Source organism: Lolium rigidum, chromosome 3 (assembly GCF_022539505.1).
Source record: "Lolium rigidum isolate FL_2022 chromosome 3, APGP_CSIRO_Lrig_0.1, whole genome shotgun sequence".
NCBI classification, from domain to species: domain Eukaryota; kingdom Viridiplantae; phylum Streptophyta; class Magnoliopsida; order Poales; family Poaceae; genus Lolium; species Lolium rigidum.
In genome coordinates this window covers 402,004,793-402,016,925 of record NC_061510.1, presented here as the reverse complement: position 1 = coordinate 402,016,925, position 12,133 = coordinate 402,004,793, and positions in this window count along the sequence as shown.

The following is a 12,133-nucleotide window of genomic DNA, read 5'->3' as shown; positions in this document are numbered from 1 at the left end:
CGTCTCCGACGTATCGATAATTTCTTATGTTCCATGCCACATTATTGATGATATCTACATGTTTTATACACATTATATGTCGTATTTATGCATTTTCCGGCACTAACCTATTAACGAGATGCCGAAGAGCCAGTTTCTGTTTTCTGCTGTTTTTGGTTTCAGAAATCCTAGTAAAGAAATATTCTCGGAATTGGACGAAATCAACGCCCGGGGGCCTATTTTGCCACGAAGCTTCCAGAAGACCGAAGAGAAGACGGAGTGGGGCCACGGGGCGCCGCCACACTAGGGCGGCGCGGCCCAGGGGGGCCCGCGCGGCCCTAGTGTGTGGGGCCCCCGTGACCCCTCCGAGGCTGCCCTTCCGCCTACATATAGTCTTCGTCGCGAAACCCCCAGTACCGAGAGCCACGATACGGAAAACCTTCCCGGAGACGCCGCCGCTGCCAATCCCATCTCGGGGATTCGGGAGATCGCTCTCCGGCACCCTGCCGGAGAGGGGAATCATCTCCCGGAGGACTCTTCACCGCCATGGTCGCCTCCGGAGTGATGAGTGAGTAGTTCACCTCTGGACTATGGGTCCATAGCAGTAGCTAGATGGTCGTCTTCTCCTCATGTGCTTCATTGTCGGATCTTGTGAGCTGCCTAACATGATCAAGATCATCTATCCGTAATTCTATATGTTGTGTTTGTCGGGATCCGATGGATAGAGAATACTATGTTATGTTGATTATCAATCTATTACCTATGTGTTGTTTATGATCTTGCATGCTCTCCGTTATTAGTAGAGGCTCTGGCCAAGTTTTTACTCTTAACTCCAAGAGGGAGTATTTATGCTCGATAGTGGGTTCATGCCTCCATTAAATCGCGGGACGAGTGACAGAAAGTTCTAAGGTTGTGGATGTGCTGTTGCCACTAGGGATAAAACATTGATGCTATGTCCGAGGATGTAGTTATTGATTACATTACGCACCATACTTAATGCAATTGTCTCGTTGTTTGCAACTTAATACTCGGAAGGGGTTCGGATGATAACCTCGAAGGTGGACTTTTTAGGCATAGATGCATGTTGGATAGCGGTCTATGTACTTTGTCGTAATGCCCAATTAAATCTCACAATACTCATCATATCATGTATGTGCATGGTCATGCCCTCTCTATTTGTCAATTGCCCGACTGTAATTTGTTCACCCAACATGCTATTTATCTTATGGGAGAGACACCTCTAGTGAACCGTGGACCCCGGTCCATTCTTTTACATTGAATACAATCAATTGCAATACTTGTTCTACTCGTTTTTCGCAAACAATCATCATCCACACTATACATCTAATCCTTTGTTACAACAAGCCGGTGAGATTGACAACCTCACCGTTTCGTTGGGGCAAAGTACTTTGGTTGTGTTGTGCAGGTTCCACGTTGGCGCCGGAATCCCTGGTGTTGCGCCGCACTACATCCCGCTGCCATCAACCTTCAACGTGCTTCTTGGCTCCTCCTGGTTCGATAAACCTTGGTTTCTTTCTGAGGGAAAACTTGCCGTTGTACGCATCACACCTTCCTCTTGGGATTCCCAACGGACGCGTGCTGTACGCGTATCAAGCATTTTTCTGGCGCCGTTGCCGGGGATCTGAAGAAAAGTTACTCCACAAAGATTTCTAACTCCCACGTCAACTGCACGCCAGCAGCATTTTTTCTGGCGCCGTTGCCGGGGAGATCAAGACACGCTGCAAGAGGAATCTCCACAATCCAATCTCTTTACTTTGTTTTTGTCTTGCTTTATTTTATTTACTTTCTTGTTTGCTGCATTATATCAAAACACAAAAAAAATAGTTGCTAGGTTTACTTTATTTACTGTCTTGCACTCTATATCAAAAACACAAAAAAATTAGTTACTTGCATTTGCTTTACTTATTTCAACATGTTTCCTTTTAATTTTACTGTAAAAGATATACCTGTGGGACAAGGGTCTATAATTGGAAGAGATAATATAGAAGAATTTTTCACCCATGTTAGTATGCATGAAGATCTTAAAGATATACCCCTTGCAAAAGCTGTCCCTACTTATGAAGATGCCTCTGTTTGTTTGGTACGCATGATGGAAGCTAGATTTATTAGTCTCAACCCCATGATACAACACATGTTTCTTACACTTTCCGATATGGAGCGGGGAGAGAAGAGAGATTTTGTTCTAAAAGTCTTAGTGCGAGAATTTGCAGATATAGCTAAAGAAGCTAGAAAAGTTTTTAGTAAGCATGAGAGGCTTGGTACAATCACCGATTTTAAAAGAAAACTTGAAAAAATGGATATGGATAGAATTAGGTACACTAATAATGTTAATAATGGTGGGGAGATTAAAGCACCAATACCATGTAAGCTCCTAGCGATGCATGAAGCTCTAGATGATAATTATGCTTGGCTTGTTCCCGAAAATTTGTTTGATGAGAGTAGCAAGCCCAAGACTAATGAAAAGGGAGCCGCTGAAACTTATGTATCCAACATACTATGCATGGTTGAGAAAACTCCCAACACCCCTGGTAATGATGTCAATGCTCCATCTCTTGATAATACTTGATATACACTTTACGCGCCTAGCTGAAAGGCGTTAAAGAAAAGCGCTTATGGGAGACAACCCATGTTTTTACTACAGTATTTTTGTTTTATATTTGAGTCTTGGAAGTTGTTTACTACTGTAGCAACCTCTCCTTATCTTAGTTTTGTGCATTGTTGTGCTAAGTAAAGTCGTTGATAGTAAGGTTCATACTAGATTTGGATTACTGCGCAGAAAAAAATTTCTTTGCTGTCACGAATTTCGACCTGCCTCTCTGTAGGTAGCTCAGAAAAATATGCCAATTTACGTAAGTGATCCTCAGATATGTACGCAACTTTCATTCAATTTGGGTATTTTCATTTGAGCAAGTCTGGTGCCTCAATAAAATCCGTCTTTACGGACTGTTCTGTTTCGACAGATTCTTCCTTTTATTTCGCATTGCCTCTTTTGCTATAGTGGATGAATTTCTTTGTTCCATTAATGTCCAGTAGCTTTGTGCAATGTCCAGAAGTGTTAAGAATGATTATGTCACCTCTGAACATGTGAATTTTTATTATGCACTAACCCTCTAATGAGTTGTTTCGAGTTTGGTGTGGAGGAAGTTTTCAAGGATCAAGAGAGGAGATGATACAATATGATCAAGGAGAGTGAAAGCTCTAAGCTTGGGGATGCCCGATACGTCTCCAACGTATCGATAATTTCTTGTGTTCCATGCCACATTATTGATGTTATCTACATGTTTTATGCACACTTTATGTCATATTCGTGCATTTTACTGGAACTAACCTATTAACAAGATGCCGAAGTGCCGGTTCTCGTTTTCTCGCTGTTTTTGGTTTCGAAATCCTAGTAACGAAATATTCTCGGAATCGGACGAAATCAACGCCAAAGTTCCTATTTTCATCGGAAGCATCCAGAACACCGGGAAGGACCGGAGGGGGGCCACGAGGCCACCAAACCCTAGGCTGGCGCGGCCGAGAGGGGGCCGCGCCGCCCTATGGTGTGGCCCCCCGTCAGCCCTCCCGCGCCGCCTCTTCGCCTATATAAAGCCCCTCGGATCAGAAAACCCGATACCAATTGACGAAACCCACGAAACCTGCCGCAGCCGCCGCCATCGCGAAGCCAAGATCCGGGGGACATGATCTCCGTTCCGGCACGCTGCCGGAGCGGGGAAGTGCCCCCGGAAGGCTTCTCCATCGACACCGCTGCCATCTCCACCGCCATCTTCATCACCGCTGCTGCTCCCATGAGGAGGGAGTAGTTCTCCATCGAGGCTCGGGGCTGTACCGGTAGCTATGTGGTTCATCTCTCTCCTATGTAGTTCAATACAATAATCTCATGAGCTGCCCTACATGATTGAGATTCATATGATGATGCTTGTAATCTAGATGTCATTATGCTAGTCAAGTGAGTTTTACTTATGTGATCTCCGGAGACTCCTCGTCCCACGTGTGTAAAGGTGACAGAGTGTGTGCACCGTGTGGTCTCTTAGGCTAGATTTCACGGAATACTTACTCATTGAATGGCATAGTGAGGTGCTTATTTATATCTCTTTAAGATTGCAGCATGTTGTATCACAATTTATCCATGTGCTACTCTAGTGATTTGTTATTAAAGTAGTTTATTCCTCCTGCATGTGTGCAAAGGTGACAAGTGCGTGCGCCGTGTTAGTACTTGGTTTATGCTATGATCATGATCTCTTGTAGATTATGGAGTTAACTATTGCTATGATAATATTGATGTGATCTATTCCTCCTACATATGCATGAAGGTGACAAGTGTGCATGCTATGCTAGTACTTGGTTTAGTAGCGTTGATCTATCTTACACTAAAGGTTACTTAAACATGAGCATTATTGTGGAGCTTGTTAACTCCGGCATTGAGGGTTCGTGTAATCCTACGCAATGTGTTCATCATCCAACAAAAGTGTAGAGTATGCATTTATCCGTTCCGTTATGTGATCGATGTTGAGAGTGTCCACTAGTGAAAGTGTAATCCCTAGGCCTTGTTCCTAAATACTGCTGCAGTTACTACCGCTTGTTTACTACTGCTATCAGCGTTACTACTGCTGCAATACCACCACCATCAACTACACGCCAAGCACTTTTCACGGCACCGTTGCTACTGCTCATACTTATTTATACCACCTGTATTTCACTATCTCTTCGCCGAACTAGTGCACCTATTTGGTGTGTTGGGGACACAAGAGACTTCTTGCTTTGTGGTTGCGGGGTTGCATGAGAGGGATATCTTTGACCTCTTCCTCCCCGAGTTCGATAAACCTTGGGTATCCACTTAAGGAAAACTTGCTGCTGTTCTACAAACCTCTCGCTCTTGGAGGCCCAACACTGTCTACAAGGAAAGGAGGGGGAACGTAGACATCAAGCACTTTTCCAGGCGCCGTTGCCGGGGAGGAAAGGTAAAAGGCTCTCATACTACGGTCTCAGGTAAAGTATTTTTCCGGCGCCGTCGTGTGTGTGCTCAAAGCTATTTCCTTTAGATCCTGCAATTGCATCTTGTTGTTTCTTGTTTACACTAGTTTGGCATAATGTACAAGAGTGAGCTTCTTATTCTATTTCCTGATTTAAAACATGGATTGTTTGATGCGAAAATTAAAAAACCTATGAAATCTTCTTTGCATGCTTGGTAGTAATATTAGTATGAACGCTTTGAACACCATTGTTGACAATAATATAGAAAGTTCTAAGCTTGGGGAAGCTGGTTTTCATGATATTTTTAGTCCCCCAAGCATTGAGGCGAAAATTTTCTTTGATGATACTTTGCCTCCTATTTATGATGATTATAATGATAGTGGTCTTTTGGTGCCACCTACTATGGAGAGTGAATTTGATTATGATTACAATATGCCTCCTACACTTGATGAGAATAATAATGATAGCTACTTTGTTGAATTTGCTCCCACTACAACTAATAAAACTGATTATGCTTATGTTGGGAGTAGTAATAATTTTGTGCATGAGACTCATGATAAGAATGTTTCATTTGATAGTTATATTGTTGAGTTTGCTCATGTTGCTACTGAAAGTTATTATGAGAGGGGAAAATATGGTTGTGGAAATTTTCATGTTACTAAAATGCCTCTCTATGTGCTGAAATTTTTGAAGCTATACTTGTTTTATCTTCCTATGCTTGTTACTTTGCTCCTCATGAACTTGTTTATTTACAAGATTCCTATGCATAGGAAGCATGTTAGACTTAAATGTGTTTTGAATTTGCCTCTTGATGCTCTCTTTTGCTTCAAATACTATTTCTTGCGAGTGCATCATTAAAACTGCTGAGCCCATCTTAATGGCTAAAAAGAAAGAACTTCTTGGGAGATAACCCATGTGTTATTTTGCTACAGTACTTTGTTTTATATTTGTGTCTTGGAAGTTGTTTACTACTGTAGCAACCTCTCCTTATCTTAGTTTTGTGTTTTGTTGTGCCAAGTAAAGTCTTTGATAGTAAAGTAAGTACTAGATTTGGATTACTGCGCAGAAACAGATTTCTTTGCTGTCACGAATCTGGGCAAAATTCTCTGTAGTTAACTCAGAAAATTATGCCAATTTACGTGAGTGATCCTCAGATATGTACGCAACTTTCATTCAATTTGAGCATTTTCATTTGAGCAGGTCTGGTGGCCTAATAAAATCCATCTTTACGGACTGTTCTGTTTTGACAGATTCTGCCTTTTATTTCGCATTGCCTCTTTTGCTATGTTGGATGAATTTCTTTGATCCATTAATGTCCAGTAGCTTTATGCAATGTCCAGAAGTGTTAAGAATGATTGTGTCACCTCTGAACATGTGAATTTTTATTGTCCACTAACCCTCTAATGAGTTGTTTCAAGTTTGGTGTGGAGGAAGTTTTCAAGGGTCAAGAGAGGAGGATGATATACTATGATCAAGGAGAGTGAAAGCTCTAAGCTTGGGGATGCACCCGGAGGTTCACCCCTGCATATATCAAGAAGACTCAAGCGTCTAAGCTTGGGGATGCCCAAGGCATCCCCTTCTTCATCGACAACATTATCAGGTTCCTCCCCTGAAACTATATTTTTATTCCATCACATCTTATGTGCTTTTTCTTGGAGCGTCTGTTTGTTTGCTTTTGTTTTTGTTTGTGTTTGAATAAATTGGATTACATCATGCTTGTGTGGGAGAGAGACACGCTCCGCTGGTTCATATGAACACATGTGTTCTTAGCTCATAATATTCATGGCGAAGTTTCCTCTTCGTTAAATTGTTATATGGTTGGAATTGGAAAATGATACATGTAGTAATTGCTATAATGTCTTGGGTAATGTGATACTTGGCAATTGTTGTGCTCATGTTTAAGCTCTTGCATCATATGCTTTGCACCTATTAGTGAAGAAATACATAGAGCATGCTAAAATTTGGTTTGCATAATTGGTCTCTCTAAGGTCTAGATAATTTCTAGTAAGGTGTTTGAACAACAAGGAAGACGATGTATAGTCTTATAATACTTGTAATATGTCTTTTATGTGAGTTTTGCTGTACTAGTTCATCCTTGTGTTTGCCTCAAACAACCTTGCTAGCCTAAACCTTGTATCGAGAGGGAATACTTCTCATGCATCCAAATACTTGAGCCAACACCATGCCATTTGTGTCCACCATACCTACCTACTACATGGTATTTCTCCGCCATTCCAAAGTAAATTGCTTGAGTGCTACCTTTAAACAATTCAAAATTTATTACCTCTTATTTGTGTCAATGTTTTATAGCTCATGAGGAAGTATGTGGTGTTTATCTTTCAATCTTGTTGGGCAACTTTCACCAATGGACTAGTGGCTTCATCCGCTTATCCAATAATTTTGCAAAAAGAGCTGGCAATGGGATTCCCATTCCCAAATTAACAAACTAAAAATAGACACTCCTCCATGGTATGTGATTGTTGGACGGCACCCGAAGGATTCGGTTAGCCATGGCTTGTGTAAGCAAAGGTTGGGAGGAGTGTCATCATAATAAAACTAAAATAAAAGGCACTCCTTCATGGTATGAGATTGTTGGCGGGCACCGAGGATTCGGTTAGCCATGGTTTGTGAAAGAAAGGTTGGAAGGAGTGCCATCCAAAAATAAAATAAAATGGGAGCCGCTCTTTGAAGGTTTGTACGGCAAGGGGGTTAGAGTACCCGCTACCATTCGTTGACAACAACAAACACCTCTCAAAACTTTACTTTTATGCTCTCTTTATGTTTTCAAAATCAAAGCTCTAGCACAAATATAGCAATCGATGCTTTCCTCTTTGAAGGACCATTCTTTTACTTTTATTGTTGAGTCAGTTCACCTATTTCTCTCCACCTCAAGAAGCAAACACTTGTGTGAACTGTGCATTGATTCTTACATATTTGCATATTGCATTTGTTATATTGCTTTGCATTGACAATTATCCATGAGATATACATGTTATAAGTTGAAAGCAACCGCTGAAAGTTAATCTTCTTTTGTGTTGCTTCAATGCCTTTACTTTGAATTATTGCTTTATGAGTTAACTCTTATGCAAGACTTATTGATGCTTGTCTTGAAGTGCTATTCATGAAAAGTCTTTGCTTTATGATTCACTTGTTTACTCATGTCATACACATTGTTTTGATCGCTGCATTCTCTACATATGCTTGTACAAATAGTATGATCAAGTTTATGATGGCATGTCACTCCGGAAATTATCTTTGTTATCGTTTTACCTGCTCGGGACGAAGCGAGAACTAAGCTTGGGGATGCTGATACGTCTCCAACGTATCGATAATTTCTTGTGTTCCATGCCACATTATTGATGTTATCTACATGTTTTATGCACACTTTATGTCATATTCGTGCATTTTCCGGAACTAACCTATTAACAAGATGCCGAAGTGCCAGTTCTCGTTTTCTGCTGTTTTTGGTTTCAGAAATCCTAGTAACGAAATATTCTCGGAATCGGACGAAATCAACGCCAAAGTTCCTATTTTCATCGGAAGCATCCAGAACACCGGGAAGGACCGGAGGGGGGCCACGGGGCCACCAAACCCTAGGCTGGCGCGGCCGAGAGGGGGCCGCGCCGCCCTATGGTGTGGCCCCCCGTCGGCCCTCTGCGCCGCCTCTTCGCCTATATAAAGCCCCTGGATCGAGAAAACCCGATACCAATTGACGAAACCCACGAAAACCTGCCGGAGCCGCCGCCATCGCGAAGCCAAGATCCGGGGGACGGGATCTCGCGTTCCGACACGCTGCCGGAGCGGGGAAGTGCCCCCGGAAGGCTTCTCCATCGACACCGCTGCCATCTCCACCGCCATCTTCATCACCGCTGCTTGCTCCCATGAGGAGGGAGTAGTTCTCCATCGAGGCTCGGGGCTGTACCGGTAGCTATGTGGTTCATCTCTCTCCTATGTAGTTCAATACAATAATCTCATGAGCTGCCCTACATGATTGAGATTCATATGATGATGCTTGTAATCTAGATGTCATTATGCTAGTCAAGTGAGTTTTACTTATGTGATCTCCGGAGACTCCTCGTCCCACGTGTGTAAAGGTGACGAGTGTGTGCACCGTGTGGGTCTCTTAGGCTAGATTTCACAGAATACTTACTCATTGAATGGCATAGTGAGGTGCTTATTTATATCTCTTTAAGATTGCAGCATGTTGTATCACAATTTATCCATGTGCTACTCTAGTGATTTGTTATTAAAGTAGTTTATTCCTCCTGCATGTGTGCAAAGGTGACAGTGCGTGCGCCGTGTTAGTACTTGGTTTATGCTATGATCATGATCTCTTGTAGATTATGGAGTTAACTATTGCTATGATAATATTGATGTGATCTATTCCTCCTACATATGCATGAAGGTGACAGTGTGCATGCTATGCTAGTACTTGGTTTAGTAGCGTTGATCTATCTTACACTAAAGGTTACTTAAACATGAGCATTATTGTGGAGCTTGTTAACTCCGGCATTGAGGGTTCGTGTAATCCTACGCAATGTGTTCATCATCCAACAAAAGTGTAGAGTATGCATTTATACTGTTCTGTTATGTGATCGATGTTGAGAGTGTCCACTAGTGAAAGTGTAATCCCTAGGCCTTGTTCCTAAATACTGCTGAGTTACTCATCGCTTGTTTACTACTGTCTAGCGTTACTACTGTCTGCAATACCACCACCATCAACTACACGCCAAGCACTTTTCTGGCACCGTTGCTACTGCTCATACTTATTTATACCACCTGTATTTCACTATCTCTTCGCCGAACTAGTGCACCTATTTGGTGTGTTGGGGACACAAGAGACTTCTTGCTTTGTGGTTGCGGGGTTGCATGAGAGGGATATCTTTGACCTCTTCCTCCCTGAGTTCGATAAACCTTGGGTATCCACTTAAGGGAAACTTGCTGCTGTTCTACAAACCTCTGCTCTTGGAGGCCCAACACTGTCTACAGGAAAGGAGGGGGAACGTAGACATCAATGCCCCGGTGGTTCAACCCTGCATATTTTAAGAAGACTCAAGCGTCTAAGCTTGGGGATTCCCAAGGCATCCCCTTCTTCATCGACAACATTATCAGGTTCCTCCCCTGAAACTATATTTTTATTCCATCACATCTTATGTGCTTTGCTTGGAGCGTCGGTTTGTTTTTGTTTTTGTTTTGTTTGAATAAAATGGATCCTAGCATTCATTGTGTGGGAGAGAGACACGCTCCATTGTTGCATATGGACAAATATGTCCTTAGGCTTTACTCATAGTATTCATGGCGAAGGTTGAATCTTCTTCGTTAAATTGTTATATGGTTGGAATTGGGAAATGCTACATTGTAGTAATTCTAAAATGTCTTGAATAATTTGATACTTGGCAATTGTTGTGCTCATGTTTAAGCTCTTGCATCATATACTTTGCACCTATTAATGAAGAAACACCTAGAGCTTGCTAAAATTTGGTTTGCATATTTGGTCTCTCTAAAGTCTAGATAATTTCTAGTATTGAGTTTGAACAACAAGGAAGACGGTGTAGAGTCTTATAATGTTTACAATATGTCTTTTATGTGAGTTTTGCTGCACCGGTTCATCCTTGTGTTTGTTTCAAATAACCTTGCTAGCCTAAACCTTTTATCGAGAGGGAATACTTCTCATGCATCCAAAATCCTTGAGCCAACCACTATGCCATTTGTGTCCACCATACCTACCTACTACATGGTATTTCTCTGCCATTCCAAAGTAAATTGCTTGAGTGCTACCTTTAAAATTTCCATTCTTTACCTCTGCAATATATAGCTCATGGGACAAATAGCTTAAAAACTATTGTGGTATTGAATATGTACTTATACACTTTATCTCTTATTAAGTTGCCTGTTGTGCGATAACCATGTTCCTGGGGACGCCATCAACTACTCTTTGTTGAATATCATGTGAGTTGCAATGCATGTCCGCGTTGTCTGAAGTAAGGGAGATTTACCACTCATTTAATGGTTAGAGCATGCATATTGTTAGAGAAGAACATTGGGCCGCTAACTAAAGCCATGAATCATGGTGGAAGTTTCAGTTTTGGACATATATCCTCAATCTCATATGAGAACATTAATTGTTGCTACATGCTTATGCATTAAAGAGGAGTCAATTATCTGTTGTCTATGTTGTCCCGGTATGGATGTCTAAGTTGAGAATAATCAAAAGCGAGAAATCCAAATGCGAGCTTTCTCATTAGACCTTTGTACAGGCGGCATAGATGTACCCCTTTGTGACACTTGGTTAAAACATGTGTATTGCGATAATCCCGGTAATCCGAGCTAATTAGGACAAGGTGCGGGCACTATTAGTATACTATGCATGAGGCTTGCAACTTGTAAGATATAATTTACATGATACATATGCTTTATTACTACCATTGACAAAATTGTTTCTTGTTTTCAAAACCAAAACTCTAGCACAAATATAGCAATCAATGCTTCCCTCTGCGAAGGGCCTTTCTTTTACTTTTATGTTGAGTCAGTTCACCTATATCTCTCCACCTCAAGAAGCAAACACTTGTGTGAACTGTGCATTGATTCCTACATACTTGCATATTGCACTTGTTATATTACTTTACATTGACAATATCCATGAGATATACATGTTACAAGTTGAAAGCAACCGCTGAAACTTAATCTTCCTTTGTGTTGCTTCAATACCTTTACTTTGATTTATTGCTTTATGAGTTAACTCTTATGCAAGACTTATTGATGCTTGTCTTGAAAGTACTATTCATGAAAAGTCTTTGCTTTATGATTCATTTGTTTACTCATGTCATTACCATTGTTTTGATCGCTGCATTCATTACATATGCTTACAATAGTATGATCAAGGTTATGATGGCATGTCACTCCAGAAATTATCTTTGTTATCGTTTACTGCTCGGGACGAGCAGGAACTAAGCTTGGGGATGCTGATACGTCTCCGACGTATCGATAATTTCTTATGTTCCATGCCACATTATTGATGATATCTACATGTTTTATACACATTATATGTCGTATTTATGCATTTTCCGGCACTAACCTATTAACGAGATGCCGAAGAGCCGATTCTTGTTTTCTGCTGTTTTTGGTTTCAGAAATCCTAGTAAGGAAATATTCTCGGAAT